The 12,322-nt window shown below is 32.0% G+C and overlaps 1 long non-coding RNA gene across 8 annotated transcripts; it reads left to right on the top strand.

The window, feature by feature from the left end:
* The first annotated feature begins 3,858 nt into the window (after window positions 1-3,858).
* On the top strand, window positions 3,859-11,898 carry LOC111894467 (uncharacterized). Of its 8 annotated transcripts, none has more exons than XR_008231403.1 (10): window positions 3,861-4,156; window positions 4,415-4,572; window positions 4,688-4,787; window positions 7,295-7,566; window positions 7,793-8,052; window positions 8,232-8,315; window positions 8,937-9,366; window positions 9,431-11,223; window positions 11,310-11,624; window positions 11,711-11,896. It is a non-coding gene; the product is annotated as an uncharacterized LOC111894467 (long non-coding RNA). The 8 variants fall into 8 exon arrangements; XR_008231402.1 differs by having other exon boundaries at window positions 9,431-11,231; XR_002851233.3 differs by having other exon boundaries at window positions 3,859-4,156; window positions 7,295-7,354; window positions 9,431-11,624; window positions 11,711-11,898.
* The last annotated feature ends 424 nt before the right edge of the window (window positions 11,899-12,322 follow it).

Below are 12,322 nucleotides of genomic sequence, written 5' to 3'. Positions count from 1 at the left end.
TACGCCCAGCGTAGTCCGAGGCCTCGCAGGATATAAAAGGGTGCGAACTCTTCCGGATTTTTCACACCTTTCTTCACTCTTTCTCTCTCTAAGATCTTTCTCTCTCTAGAGTTTCAAACCCCCTAAACCCTAGGTAAACCTCCCTAACACCCAAAGGAAGCCCCGAGGCTCCCGGAGTCCCGAGAAAAAGGGTCTTTTGGTTTCGAAACGCTGCTCTGAGCAAAGCCCGGTTTTCTTTAAAATCCGTTGTAAGTGAGCTACGCTTACGCAATTTTTAATATAACTTTCAAATAATTATAGTAATGTTATAGGTCCGTAAAATAATTATTTGGGCTATTATTATGAGTTATATAAGTATCGTTTAACGATTATATAATAGTAATAATAGTCAGACTATTAATTAGTCGCGGTTATCGTTAGACTAAACCCTAGTGGTATTGATACTAGGTTTTATCGAAGGAAAGTTGTTTTGAGAGTATCGAACTGTCCGAGTGCTGAGTCACCATCTTTCAAGTGAGTGCATAGTTACTTTCAGGTTATACATAGATATGAAGTATTTTATATAAATTACGTGATGTGTATGCATATTATCTGTATACTTGCTATTTATGCTTGATGAACAATTTTATACACGTTTTAAATGATTTAAACTGTATATATGTATTTTATATCTACAAAATGTGTTGGGTAAACACATGGGTAGATGTAATAGTCGTTGTGTGACAAAATAAAATGATGAGAGACCTCGTTATAGATGTTATTAATGATCCAATCATCTAGCGGAGTATAGATGACGACCACAGACTATTCTAGACAGTCTAGTAGAACGCTAGCAGGCTCGCAACCTGTAGGTGTTTATTTGACCTGTGTGCTCACCAGGTGTACTCCATCCCCCACATGGTTGCCTTAAGGATATTTATTGCTAACGAATCCCGTCAGCAGTAGTGTCCATCCCGATGATACTCCTTAGACTAGGTCCCTTGTGTTAGATGTTTTAGGGACGTAAAGTGAGGATAACGGGAACAGGCAATCGGGTTTGTTTGGTTTGATAAAGTTAATAAACTTATTTATTGTTGGTTGAAAACCTTATGTGCTCACCAGACTCCCAAGTCTGACCCACTCAATTTCTTGTATTACAGGTAGTGGTGCATGAGCATAGATGTGATGTCTTGGGATGAGAGATTAAGGGATTTTAGGCATGTAAATACGGAATAATGTAGTAAGGCCTATGTTGTATTGTTTATGCTTATGATCTGTATCGAACATGACATCCCGAGTCTTTTTAATGAAACACATTTCTATGGAAATGCTTTTGATAAATCTTTATCATATTTTGTTTTGGGACAAATTCTGCAACAATTTTATTTAAAATGTTACTCTGATTTTAAACAAAGCATAAACAAAATCGGTCTTTTATTATCGTGAAAATGGGGATGTCACAGAGAGAGAGAGAGAGAGAGAGAGAGAGAAAGAGAAAGAGAAAGAGCAACCGTGGCGTGAGGTTGGAGTTTAGTATTTCTTTTTTATTTTTAAATTATAAAAATAGTAAGAACTGAAAAAAATTGTAAAGTATAAATTAAAAGGGTATAATAGTCAGTTTATATTTTACAGGGACCATAACCACAAAAAAATCTGATTTTGGACTAATGGTGCAAGCTGCAAAGATTTTAGACTCCATTCATATTTTTTGGCTCAACATAGGGATTAAATTTGCAGTTTAATGTAATTTTAAATATATGATATATTTGATGAAGTTAGGTGGAATATATATATATATATATATAAATATATATATATATATATATATATATATATATATATATATATATAACTTTACTAAATATTCCAGTGGTATAAGTTGAAAAGATTTTAGACTCTATCCATTTATTGAAAGATGTTTGGAAGAAAAAAATAATCATAAACTTCTTAAAGATGTGAATTTGAAAGTGATAATTTTAAATATAGGGTTGAAAATTTACATTTATGCTACAAAATAACATGTTTTTGATAAATAAAAGAAAAACACAATAAAATGAATTTCATAACAGTTTTTTATTGTGATATTTCAATTTATTATTTATAGTTTGTAAGCTTGTTTTTGCATTAAGAAAATAACAAATGACTATTTTATCTATTTAACACAAATTTCATTTAGAAATAATATTTTATTTTAGTTAAAAAAATAGTGGCAAACAAAATATTAAAATGGCGTTAAAAGTTAAAACAAAATGGTTGAATATATTAAAATGACGTTCAAATTTCATTTCCAAAAGATATTTTATATTAATTAGATAAGGTCGATAATTGTTTGACTATCTTGACTCGTTTGGGAAAATGTCATAGGTGTCATTCTCTGCATAAAATGACGATCTACATGAAATGACAAATTATATGATTGTCTCTTTTAACAAAACCCTCGAAGCCTTAGTAGTTAGTACTACTAATACTCTCAAATCTCTCATACTATCATTCAAAATCATCAACACCACGAGAAATCAAAGCAAACGTCGATTGATTAGGGTTGCTCCGCTTAAGAAATCAACTTGCCGCCTCGCCATTTCCATCCTCGTTTCACCACTTTTTGACTTGCCACGATCCCACCAATCACACCATTGTTATTTCTGCCACCGATTTGTGATATGATTCTTTGTTATCACCATTGTTGCCACCGATCACCCTGTCACTACTCTGTTATATCTTGAGAAGTAACATCTCTACCCTTTCTACTTTAACATTAAAGTGTCAGATAAACCCTAGTTTCAGAATAATATCATTGAATTGTTTCTGATTTCTAAACAATAGCTTATGAGATGAATGCCTTCCCTGTTCCATATTCTGTTTCAATAGTTTATGATTTTACTTAGTTTTGTTTGTAGTTTCAACTTCATAGAAGGACATACCCTAATTAGAAACTTAAATTTTGTGTGCAAATGATGATATTATTGATACTTTGATGTTACAAAACCTCTTATTAAATATTTATAAACTCATTGATGCTTTATGATTTGTACTTTATTTTGAAGAAATGTTTATATTCTCATTGGAATTAAAATGGCCACATAAAGAATAATGTGAATTTCCAGTTACTTACAATTGTAGCGAGTTTGTTTTAAGCTCACTGCTTTAAGAATTTTATGTATTCCTAGCATTCAAAGGATACCTAAGGGACATATATCTTAGGTGCTCTGTCATTCATCCATCCTAGGTTGACTTGGTTCTTAGTGTTTGAAGATAAACGTCCTAATCCTCATCAAAACCTATATGATTAAAAGTTTTAATCGTGAAATATTAAGTTCTAAAAGCCTTGTATTTTAAATGTTTAAAATACAACCTTTTGGTTTCTTAATTTAAATTTAGAATTAAAAGTTTTTAATTAAAAGGTTAATTAAAAGAGTATTAATAAATCCATAATTGAATGGTTTAAAGTTTTAATTGAATTAAAAGTCTAATTTATTTAAGAGATTAAACCTCCTAGTATTTTAAAGGTTTAAACTACACCCTTACACTATATAAAATTAAAAATCTAATATATATATATATATATATATATATATATATATATATATATATATATATATATATATATATATATATATATATAAAGTTAAAAGTCAGACTTACCGTTACTAAGCCTCATTTACGAAGCTGGTCTATAAGGGGGGTATAAGGAAATTGCCTATAAAATGGTGATTGAATGGGTGTCCACTCTCACCCACCGCTTCCTTGAGTAGTGGTGGGTCGTTAGCCGAACGGGTAGGATATGACAATTATTATATACATATATTAAAAGTCCTAACGTTTGTTAACAGTGTCTTTTGTGCATTTCATAATTTAGCCTTATAATTTTTGAAGTTTAGAGTTTCGCCACATTAGGTTTCTCCAAATTCTCCATAACAATCAACACTTTTAAAATTTTACCCCCATGATCGCTTCCATAAGTTTCTACCATTTCTTCAGACTTCTCTTCTTGACATCTCATACGCTTCTCAATCAAGAATTCTGAATACGCTTCTCAATCAACAATTCCGAATTTGAATTATGGGTTTGACATCTCATACACCTTATCAATCAAGAACTTAGAATTTCAACTTCTCTTGCCAAAAAACGGTTGTTGCTGCCTCCAACCATCTACAATCAGTTGAAATTTGAAGTCTGGGTATGTTTTCTTCTATTCGATTTTGATTTTCTGTCTAAGTTTCAATTTCTTGCCAAAAAACGGTTGTTGCTGCCTCCAACCATCCACAATCAATTGAAATTTGATGTCTGGGTATGTTTTGTTCTATTCGATATTGATTTTGTTTCAATCTCGAATTTGCTTTTTTCTTATATTCCGACTCTGTGAAATTGAAGTTATGAAATCGTCTAGAGAATATTCCTCCATCATCGTTTTTATACGTTTCTCCAAAATCTTCAGACTCCTCTTCTTTTTCTGTTTTCCGACTGTGTGGATTTGAGATCTCCTACGGCTTCTCTATCAATAAATTAGGATTTCAAATATGGGTTTGACATCTCCGACGACGCCTTCTGTTGCCGCCTCCAATAATCTACACTCAATTGCAATTTCAATTCTTGGTATGTTCTCCGTCATATGATTTTGATTGTCTTTCCTACTCTGTGAAATTAAAGTTACGAAACCCTCTAGACAATATTTCCCATCATTAGATTGCTTGAATTTATATGTACACAGTGATTCATCAGCAGTTTGTTGATTTGGTAAAAGGCTTACTTTAGCATGTCCGCATATTGAAGAATAAAGTGCAAAAGTTCCACCTATATATGTTGTCAAGGTAGGCTATTTATTTTGTTGTTAGGTTATTGTTTGCTGTTATAATGAAAAATCAAATCACCACATTACGAAATACAAACCATAATACATTATAAAATCAGTTACTACCCCTAACGCTAATATACAAGAGCCCTCATTAACATGGCTTAATTATGGCAACCTACTACAAATAAAACTTAAAAAGGGATCTTTTTTAGACAAAAAATTCCAAAAATCCTCTAGAGGGAAAGAATTAATAATGTAAATAAAAATATTGTTACTACTATGCAATTTTCTCTATTGACAACCTCCTTTCCTTCCTGGACCTCCATCATAAATACAATTCGCCCAAACATTATTTTTTCCGGCTTTTATATTGTAACAATTTGGATTATCAGTTAATACATGGAGATTTGTTAAAGGAAGCAAACTGTTGTCCCAATCAACAACCTGTAAATTCCTAAAGTATGAAGCTTTTCCAAAACCTTCATCTGCAAAATGGCCACTTCCAATTTGAGTTGATGTGTGATACCCCCTGATCTTGTGTTCACTATCTCCCCTCCAAATTGTATCATACTTGCTTCTTTTTGTAGATGACTGAATAAAAAAAGATGGCCAATATCCTATTAGCACCCCTGATCCAAATTGTAGCCACCAGTGTCCATGTTTAGGATCCTACATATAAAAACAACAACAATGTCAAAAGTTGCATTATTATATAACCTTCTATTTTGTTAATTTATTAGTTCAATTTAACAGTATTGTAAAAGTTAAGTTATAGAAATAGTTGTTTAGAAAACAAACAAAGATCATGGATCAAGGACATGAGGAATAGAACGATAAAGGCTTTTATATATATAATTGTTCCAAAACCTAGATGTTATCAACTTAGTAATAGTCTATATAGCTTAATTACTTAATTAAGTAAAAGTTAAAGGGAAGTCCACACATGCGAGACACCTCCTCGAAATGGAGAAAGAATCTTAATATTTATTATTTTATCAACCAATGCCGCCCTAATCATGCACAATCGGTTTATCAAAAACCAAAAATCAGATAAATGGCTAAAAGATCTCCTTTTTTCACTTTAGTTCATAATTATGGTTACCTGAAATACAACCATTGTTCCAACAACAGCAGCTGCATGAGCAACCCTGGGTGAAGGTGGTTCTCCAGCTTGTCGAATTCTGAAAAAAAAAGCATTAGCATTGACTTCTAGAAAAGTTAAGTCAAATATAAGAACGAATTAGAACTACCTGGTCCATTTCCTGGTCAGAACATCGTAAGAATGAACATAATTTGTCACCCCAACTAACCCTAAAGTTGTGAATCCAACAAAGAGTCAATAACTCGAAGCTATTTCAAATTATTTATGTAATGATTAAGAGAGGTTTTACAAATTGTAATGACAAGAATCTATGCTCTCATTTCAAAACACTCTCATACAAATGCTGTTGATCATCAATTCATGTGAAGAAAAGAAGAGCAAATTCTTTTCAATGTTAAAACGCCATTCCATCAGATTTTAGTCTCAAATAATTCACTCATTCAAGTATAAACAAAAGTTTCCTCTGACTCATTTAAGACCAAAAGCGTTTAATGTAATATTAGGATGATTTGATTCGATACAATTGGATACATAATACGACTAAAGGCATGCTTAACGTGTTTAACTAATTGTATTTATTACTATATGTTAAAGAAAAAAAATGATTGCATATAAACAAAAAAACGACTCTTTTCAACAAAAAGAACTATGAAAGAAGGGATAAAATACACAAACAGATAAATCAATATCTTAGCCCGAAACACCCACACACAGTAACAGTTAATGGCCAATTTCCAAAAAAAAAAATACAAAACGACTCTTTTCACCACAAAGTAAAATTTCTATACAAATAGTCATTATCTTAATCTCTGGTGTAGTTAACTTGGCTTGCATCTAAGTGTATCAACAGCAGGTGTATACTGCAATCAAGATTGGAACAAAAACCAGGTAAGCCACAGCCTCACAGGGGCAAAAAGGTCAAATGACAACTAAAGTAAGTTGTAAAACAACCATAAACTGAAAAAAAAAACCCTGATACGGTTATCTGAAGAAACTTCCAAAAGCGTTCAAAAGAATGCACCCTAAATAAGAATTTGTATAATCTAGGACTCACCACCCATATATTATTGGTTATTTATCAAAAAGACTAAAGCTTTTACAATAGTAGATGGAATCATTGGTCATTTATCATAAAGAATGCTAATTTTGACATTATAAAAGAAGGTGAGTCAACAAATACCCTGGAAATCCCATAGTGAACCATTTTTTTTTTGTATTGTGTTGTATGTTAGCGACAAAAGTTGAATAAAAGAAAAACATAATATTTCTTGCATCATGAAGAATAATTTTCTAATTGAGTACTTATTCTTTGTATATTAGTCAAATGTGTTAAAAACACTTTAATAATGACAAAATAACCCCTTTAACTTTTTATGTTTACTCTAATATTTGGTAACTGGAATTCTGAAATCTTATTTCAGGATTTTCATTAATGATATAAGGAGACTAGGAATATCTATCTATTGCTGTGACAAATTCTGGTATGTTGAAGGCTACGAATTTCTATTTGTTTCTATGACGAATTATGGTATGTCGTATAATGTATCAATTATATTGTGATTTTCAATTCAATTGCTATTCCTTCTAATCCTTCCGTGTTTTTGAGCGATGTCTTCGACTTTGTGGGTTTGACCGTCGGTGCTCAATTACCACCACAAACAGCATGTGCTCTTTGTTGTATTTTTGAATTTCGGTAGGTCATATAATGTTTTTATTTGATTTTGATTTTTTGTTTACATCTTTTTTTGTGTCGTCTTTTTGTGTTTGTTCCTTCTATTGTTTTTGTTTATATTTTTATAATTTGTAAAATGTATCATTTTTCTTTCTATGTTTTTAGTTGAGTTCATCATAAAGTTAGTGCTAAATTTGAACTTTATTCATGTTTTAGTTTAAAATTAATTAGTCCTACTTCGTTTCAGAGCCTCTCAACCACCATCTTTTTCTCCAAGCACTTAGAATTTGGACTCAAACAATTACGACTCATAAGGTATGTCAATTGTGAACTCTTTCTTGCTTTCAATACATAACAACTTTCTCTAATCTTTGTGAATATGTGCAAATTCCCAACACCATCATATTAATTCGTTCTTTCTTTGATTACAAAATCTGTGTTTGACGTTTCCACCGTCTTTATCTTCGAGCACTTACAACTAGGAATCCAACAATTCCAATTAATAAGGTATGTCAATTTAAAATTTTCTCTTTAAATATTACTGATTTTTGAAATACTTCTTTAGTCATACTCCTAGACGCCTACCTCGTCTATACTATATCGCAATTATATCATATTGATTTTCTGTTCCATTTTCATATAAATTTCTTCATTTCCAACTCAATACGTTTAAGTTTTCATTCTAGGTTTGACGTTTTTGTCGCCAACAAACGGTTCTGCTTTGTATCCGCCTTCAACCGACTACACTCAATTACAATTTGAATTTCTAGGTATGTTGTCTATCCTTTGTATTTGATATTGATTTCTGTCCATATTCAATTTCAATTTTTCTCTCTTTCTTCATTGCCTCTGCAAGTTAGACATTTTAACACCCTTTGGTTTCTCATGAATTTATGTTAATATAAAAATTATAAACATTTTGTGATAAGGAATCTAATATTCAATTCTACCTTGGATCTTTAGAAATTTGGTAAGTTGTCTTTAACCCTTTCACTGAATATGTTTTGTGTACATAAGTTTACTAATTTGGTCCTAAATCAATACTCAATTACAATAATGGTCCTTTAGGCATAAATTTTAATAGAATGGTCATTTTTTCAATTTTATCCTATTTACAAGCTTTAGTTGAATATATACCATTATCAGTTGATTAATGACTAATTTTGTTGTTGCAAATATATTTCTTATCTTTGATGTTCAATGAATCCATGGGTTAAAACAATAATAGAGTATGTTATTAATCTCTTCCAAATGTTATTTAATATATACTCCATAAGTTAGTTACTAATCATAATAGTTACTTTCAACTACACCTTTTTAGAATCTAATGTTCCATATGAATTACATAAAAAGTATGTTACAAGTCAATGAAATTTGGATTTCCATTTCAGTAAATGCCTTCTTGTGATGCCTCCAAAACGACGACAAATGGCTTCTACTTCCAATACGATAGTCCCCCGTCGTTCATGCAAGAGTTCACTTTTAGAAGAGACACCAAGTTTGCATGTTTATTATGATTGTGGGAATTGTTCCAGTGTGTGTAATTTTGACCACTGACTTTACCGGAACCACTGCAACGTTTTAAAGGGTTGACAAAGAATGTTTTTGTACAATGCACAAAACTTCCATCAACTAAAAATATCCGTTTCATAGTCACCACAACCAATGATATAAAAAGTCCACAACCAACTATCAATTCAACTAGAAGACCACCAACTACACCTTCGACAACAATGGACCAACAAACCACTACAAATATGGAGTCCTTCACCCCTACTAAATCATGTGAAACAGGAAAATGCCTCCAATTAGAACATCCAGGTATGACTAAAATATAGCTTTTTATTTATAGCCAACACTTAACCAACATCTATCCATTTCACAGATACTACACAGAAAACATCATGTCCCAAATGAATGAAATACAAAAACCACAGCGAAGTGGACGAAGAAACACATGACAAAAAGCAGTAAAACTATATGATATTTTCAAAACATACATAGACTTACTTTAATTCAACACATTATCTTTATAAACACTAATTTGTAATTATTCAGTAAAACTCGGGATGAACATATACAAAAAACCTGTTGTAATCTTTTGTTGTATTTATGAATTTGTTTGATATCAAATAATATTTAATTTCACTTCAAAAGGACTAAGAGGTTCAACAAGAGCACATTTGTGTTTATTTTTTTATTCGTTGTTTAAAATGTTTTATGCACAAAAAATAGCAATATGTTTCCTGTTATATCTTTAAACAATAGCATGTATCTTTTTTTCTTATTAATTAACTAATTTCTTCTTATCTCATTTGCTTTTTAAAACATGAAGCTGTGTCCGCCTGTTGGACTTCGGGTTCTAAAAAACCACATTATAAGCACCCACATCCTTTTGAGGTTCTAATCTGTCAATCTCTCTATACATCTTCATATTTTCCATAGTTTCAGTTTTATTATATATTTATAAGCAAAAACAATTAAATTTTTAATGTAGAAAAGGATCATTATAACATCAAACAATAACCTGACAGCAAAATAAATAGCCAACCTGCATTTATCATTTTGAAATAATTTTTGGAGCATTGTGACACCAAAAATGGTTCATAATGGATCATTTCACAGCATAAAAGATGTAACGACCAAGCTCACTCCAAATACAAAAAAATATCACAAAAAAGTGACCCGTGGTTTACCACGGGTTCTCTCACTAGTTCTCATTAAAAATTATAATGATAATTATAAAAGGTAACTAAATGTTTTTCTAAATTCCCAATCTTAGTTACTTTAGGAAAAATGTGAATTTGATGCTAACCCGTGAAATTGCACATTGCACATTATTGGTCGTTAGTGGAGCGTGTGTGGTTAACCGACATACTAATATGGGACTAATAAAGGATGGCAATGGGTAGCTCGTAGATTATCATAGATCAATGGAGCGTGTGTGGTTAACCGACACATTGATTAGGTGATAAATGACTTCGAGAGTACCAAGCTAATTTTCATGGTTATTCACACCTTGTTTGTGATCCTCGGTATCCTAGTCACAAACTTGAAGGCATAATCGAGATTAAACATGCCATTGAAAAGTTCAATGAGTCTCAAAAGATCTAGGAATTTCATCTAAAACTTAATTCGTTTAAATTTCGTTTCCGTGGTGGAATTGGTAAATTGTCATTTACCTACCGACAAATAATTTGCAATTGGATTACAACATCCCTCTTCTGAATTGTGAATTATTTTGTTGGATCTTAGCCTTAATATTTCATTTGGGTGTTATATTGAGGATTAAATCAACCTACTTGAATTTCTTCCGTTGTAGATGTCTAGTTCTGACAACTGTGGTCTTCTTTATCCTTTTGGAAAAAGCTTTCCTAATGAATATGATATTTCACATGGCGATCGAGGTGAAAGATCAATCTCTTTGTTGTGCATTGGTGGAAGTGGAAATCATAATTCTCTTCCTCCACCTCCTCTCGTGATTCTCCTCGACCCACATTTTCATCGACTTGAAAAGTTCAAGGTCACTCAAGCCCTGTTGGCAAACAAACACGAAGATGGAAAGTCTGTATGTGCTCACGTCTTGGAGATGAAGTTGCATATTGACAGGCTGGGAATGCGGGGTGTTGATGTCTCGAGGAAGCTGACTATTGACTTGGTTCTTCAATCACTTCCTAGGTTATATAGTGAGTTCATTAAAGATTACTATATGACAGACCACGACGTGACCCTTATCGATCTTACATATTTGCTAATCGGTGCAGAATCAGCAATGATTTGGCACACTGGTCAAGCAAATTTGATTGGAAGATCAATCTCCCAAACTTCCATGGATATTGACAATGGTAACATTGGAAGTCAATAAAAGTTTTCACTTCCCAATGGAAAGGGATCTGCCAAGGTCAAACCGTTTGACCAAATGGTAAAGAGAAAGGCTAAGTCTGAGATTGTCCAGTGTACCATTCCGAAACATTCTATTTGTTTCTATTGCTAAGAGAAGGGGCATTGGATGCGAAGCTGCCATATTTACCTGAAAGATCAGAGGGATGGTAAAGTCAAAATGTATGACTCTACTTCAGGTAAGTCCACTATCTAACTCTATTAAGTTCATGTTTATAGATTCTTAATACATGATGTGATAAGATTACATTTTGATGTTTTGTAGGATCAAAGGAAATAAATGAAGTTTAAAGGAAGAGTGAGCTGAGTCTGGTTGCGAAGAGATGGATTTCGATCGCATGGTTCGATGATCAAATTTTTCAGCCGCTGTTTAGGAGTTATGATAGATTGCTTACGGATACTTAGTAACATAGTTTTCATTTGGAATTGCGTTGTAAGGACAAGTTTTTCCTCATTTTATAAATAAAGAAAATTTTGATTTTTTCTTATTTTATGATTTCCTTGCAATGGAATTTGTGAAAGTTGGTGTTTATATTTCTATAAATAGCAATATTGAATATGGATTTGATTCTTAGTTATATCATTTATGGTAAAGTGTCATAGTTTACCAAATAAGGAAGGATCCTCATCACCCAAGTTTCAATTGGATAGAAACTTGGAATCATGCGACTTGTATTGTGTGATGAATGAGAATCTTCATCGTTGGGAAATTAAGACCAGTCCCTTATTCACATATGTATGTGAGTCAAGTGAAAGACTTAAGGATCAAGTACACATTGATGTGTATTGGTCAGATCCACCACAAGAGTGATAAAGACTATTCGCCATGATTTACTAATGGTTTAGTAAATAACTAAATATGGTTATGCTTACAAGT

This window comes from Lactuca sativa, chromosome 4 (genome assembly GCF_002870075.4).
Source record: "Lactuca sativa cultivar Salinas chromosome 4, Lsat_Salinas_v11, whole genome shotgun sequence".
NCBI lineage: Eukaryota > Viridiplantae > Streptophyta > Magnoliopsida > Asterales > Asteraceae > Lactuca > Lactuca sativa.
The sequence above is the reverse complement of the archived record's forward strand: the minus strand, read 5'-3'. Positions and strand labels throughout refer to the sequence as shown.